At 41.7% G+C, this 4,208-nt stretch overlaps 1 protein-coding gene across 1 annotated transcript in view; it reads left to right on the top strand.

The window, feature by feature from the left end:
- The first annotated feature begins 2,500 nt into the window (after positions 1–2,500).
- Xkr9 (XK, Kell blood group complex subunit-related family, member 9) overlaps positions 2,501–4,208 on the top strand; it is a 29,298-nt gene continuing 27,590 nt past the window's right edge. Inside the window, exon 1 of the mRNA XM_013028435.1 lies at positions 2,501–2,573. The gene's annotated coding sequence lies outside the window, so the exon portion shown is untranslated. The remainder of the gene's footprint in view (positions 2,574–4,208) is intronic.

The raw sequence follows: 4,208 nt of genomic DNA on the forward strand, positions 1-4,208 counted from the left end.
GCTCGGGTGGGCGGGGACAGCGTCCACGTACCACCACGCGAGCCCGGAGGGCGGAGCACAATAGCGGAACCAGGGCGGGGCCAGAGGCCACGTGACAACTAGGGCCCCCGCGGTGCGAACTTGGGCAGAAGGGGCGGGGCCAGAGTTCAAGCGAGGCCGCGGACAATGGGGGCAGGACCTAGCGGCCGAGCCGGGGGCGGGGCCGTGGGTCACGCGAGGCTACAGGCATTCAGGAAGGCACCTGGAAGCTGGGGCAGGGGGCGGGGCCAGGTGTCACGTGACCGCGGAGTGGGCGGTAATGCTTGGAAGTTTCCCTGGCCTGAGTTGTCCTGAAGGGAGCTGAGTGAGGAGTTGGTCTTGTCCTGATCCTGGGCGTCCTCACGGACGTTGTGCCCAGGCAACCTAGGGAATCCATCGTGTGCTGGAACAAGAGGAAGGCCGGCCTGGGGTGTCTGCATACCACCCCCTCCTCCGGGAAGAGTTGCCTTAGGGTTTTAGGCAGTGGCAGTGTGTGTGTGCGCGCACGTGTGTTTATAATAATGGTTGTAAATCATGGTGGGTAGATTTTGCTAGATCTTAACCAGCGATCTTGCAGTGCTGCATTTTAGAAGCATCCCATTTTCATCCTCAGCCTTAGGAGATATGTCCTATTTATCTCTGTTTGAGCAAAGAAATGGCGTTTGGTAGATTTGCTTCAACTGGAGATCCTGTTGTAAGGTACATCATTCCAGAAGCCACATTTTAAAATATAGAATACTGGAGTCTTTATTATACAGTTAACAGGCTGCTGGCCACCAGTTGTTACAAAGGCCTGCAGCATGCAAATACACATAACCCAGCTAGGAAACGTGCTAAAGAGGAAAGAAAGAACAAAAACAATACCAAGAAGCCAATTCAGCTCCAAGTGGAGAGCTGAACTGGGACTCCATGATGACTGGAGATGAGCCAGGACACGGGACACGATTGCTGAGACACACGTGGCATGGAGTCCACCAGCTAGGCTGGTCCGGGCCTAAATAGGTTGGCGCAGGGCACAGATCCTCAGGAAATTCCCAGTCCCAGTCACTAGATGACAGATTCAGTAACCTATCAGCCAAGTACCTGCCCCGGCCTCCATGGGTCTGAGCACGCCCAACCTGGGAGGCAGGTGATTGGGGGGCGGTTCCTTCCCCCAGCATGAAGACAAGATGCCAGACTTTACCATCCACCATGTGGCCAATATGGCGCTGGCCAGACCTGTCCTACTTACTTCAATCCCTCCTACCTTTCATCAGCGCTTGTTCTGCGTGGAGAAAAAAGATGGCCCTCCTTCTCTGTGCTACCCACCTATGCAGGGAAATAGGCTGGGTTTGTGAAGGATTTGTTTTTCTTTGTAGAGTCTTTTCTTAATTGTCCAAGTATTAACTACTCCAGAATTAATTACTTCTTCCCATTTAAAAATTTGTGCTATGAGTTACTGAAAAAATATTCAAAGCCTAGCACAATTGCACAAGCCCGCTATTATAGCTACACAGAAGGCAGAGATAGGGAAGGTTGGTTCTTGGCTAAGAGGGCAAAAGTTAGACCCTATTTCCAACAAACAGTACTGTCATGAAGCTACTAAGGATAAGAATAAAGATTTTGCATTTTGTTCAGTCACATTCCCTGTTCTTTATTATCTACTACAATGTGCAAAGTGTTATAGTAGACATATTAGGAGATGGTAAAATGAATAAGATAGTTTTCTTCTTTCCAGAGGGTCGTAACTATGGAGACATATGACCCTATTATAAGTATATGTGGGTCAATTCTAGCAGTAAAATACAACTAAAATGATGGGAAGGAATGCAAGGAAAAAGTGTGGGTTTTTAGCTTATTCTTAAAGGATTACTAAGAATTTGTCAGGTAGGCAGTGGCTATTCTAGATAATAAATAACCTTGAGGAAGAGGAAATACACTATTTATTGTGGGAATTTCTATAGTTTGGATCTGGAATGTTCCCCAGAAGCCTATATGTTCAAGGCTTATACTCATTCTATAGTGATAATGGGATGTAGTGAAACCTTCAACAGGATTTGGTGAGAAGTTTTCAGGTTATTTGAAGGGAGATTATGGGTTCCTGGTCTTCTTCTTCTCTTTGCTTCCTGATATGGGGTGAGCAGTTTTGCTTTGCTGTTTGCTGCTGTCATGAGACCTATGCCAGAGACCTAAAGCAGTGGGCCCACTACAGAATGGACTGGGAACTCTTAACACTGAGAGCCAAAATTAACCTTTTAGTTTTTGCAAGTTGCTTATCTCAAGTATTTACTACAGTGAAGCAAGCTTGGGATCTATTCAGTTATGAGAGAAACCATGGTAATTCTTTCCCCAATGAGGTAATTATAAAAAGTTCATGATGATATAGACTCTTATCACTAGATTAGAAATACGACTTGTGAGTAACAGGTGAGTTCAGTTTCATTTTAGTATTCGATCCTACTGGACTATATGCTCTTTGATTATATTTGTCTTCAATGAAGAAGAAATAAAGAATTCACAAAATGAAGATTTTCCAGAAGGGACTTTGAATAAAAGAAGACTTTTTGGATTGACAAGTAAGTCTATATTTCATACGAGTTGAATCTGATGGTGAGTTGCTAAGGTTTTATTTCATCAGATATCAGCTCTATGTCAGAGACATTATGTACAAGGGCAAAGGCTATATATATTTTGGCTGGCAGCCAGGTAGTCGTATAAGTGGGTTGACCTCTGAATGAAAATAGACTGAAACTGTCCTATGAAATCAGTAAGTACAAGGAATCTCCTAATAGCCAAATTTTGTAGGTGGCATTATTTGTCTTAATGTGGTTTTGGAATGGTGATCACCTGTAGAGATAGAAATGTTAACCTTAATACAAGTTATGAAACTGTGGCTATTGAAAGAGCTGCTATATTTAGCTTTTTATGTAGGTTCCTTCCTGGTAGAATTATGTTCTGTCTGACTGAATTAAGTATATAAACATTATTATATGAGATTAAGCTATAGAGTCTAATTGTCTACCAATAATATAAATTCTGTTTTGTGGAAATAATTCTTCCCATATTGTAAAACTTGTCACACATTGCTGTTTTATTTACTCATTTTAGGCAAAGGAAATCCTCTTTATGAGTAAAGCAATTAAGAAATGCACATACAGAAACGGCTTAGGTATTATAGTCAATAACTTTAAGTTATTTATGTTCAAAATAATTTTATGTAAAAGTTGAGTTCACATTTTAGTCAAGTTTTACTTTCTTGAACTTTTCAGATTATACAGTTTTGCTGAAAAGAGTCTAGAAAATGAGTTAAATTTTGCTTAGAAATATCTAGCATTTCAAGTTGGGTGCCGGTCGTTCATGCCTGTAATCCTAGCTATTCAGGAGGATGAGATCTGAGGATCTCGGTTCAAAGCCAGCCTGGGCAGGAAAGTCCATGCGTGAGACTCTTATCTCCACTCAAAAACTGGAAGTGGCGCTGTGGCTCAAGCAGCAGAACGCTCGCTTTTAGCTGAAGAGCTGAGGGACAGGGCCCAGGCCCAGAGTTCAAGCCCTACGACTGACAAAAAGAAAAAGAAAAAAGAAATATCTAGCATTTCTTTCTTTGAAATTCTAATCATGTTTTTTCCTCTTTGTTTTACAGAAAATCATAATATAGTTTTAGTCTTCCTCTAATCTGTAGACTTCTACACAGGTGTCATATTCAAAGTGTCATATTAGTATTTTCTGTCATTCCTTTGTAGATTATGTATTATATTGTGTGGTTTTATACTGGAAACAAGCAGATTTTATTTATTAAAACAAGAAGATTTTACTCATATAAACAATAAATACTCAGTATCTCTGTTTTCAGTTTTCTAGTCTGTAAAATGGAGCCAGTAATACCCTTTCCATAGGGACTTGTGAGTGTGGATTAAATGCAATAACGTATAACTTATCGTTAACATTCTGTAATGATACCTTTTATTACTACTTTCTATTTTTCTATATATGAATTTTTTCTCACTAACAAAGCTTAACTTGATGCCTTGTACTCTCTCTTGGCTTACTTTATTCATAGCTGGCATTTTACCACTTGAATCATGCCTCTACCCCAGCTTCTTGCTGGTTATTTTGGAGATGGAATCTCAAGGACCGTTCTGCCTGGGCCATCTTTTTTTTTTTTTTTGGTCAGTTGTAGGGCCTGAACTCTGGGACTGGGGGCTGTCCCTCAG

This window comes from Dipodomys ordii, unplaced genomic scaffold (genome assembly GCF_000151885.1).
Source record: "Dipodomys ordii isolate 6190 unplaced genomic scaffold, Dord_2.0 Scaffold109, whole genome shotgun sequence".
NCBI classification, from domain to species: Eukaryota; Metazoa; Chordata; class Mammalia; order Rodentia; family Heteromyidae; genus Dipodomys; species Dipodomys ordii.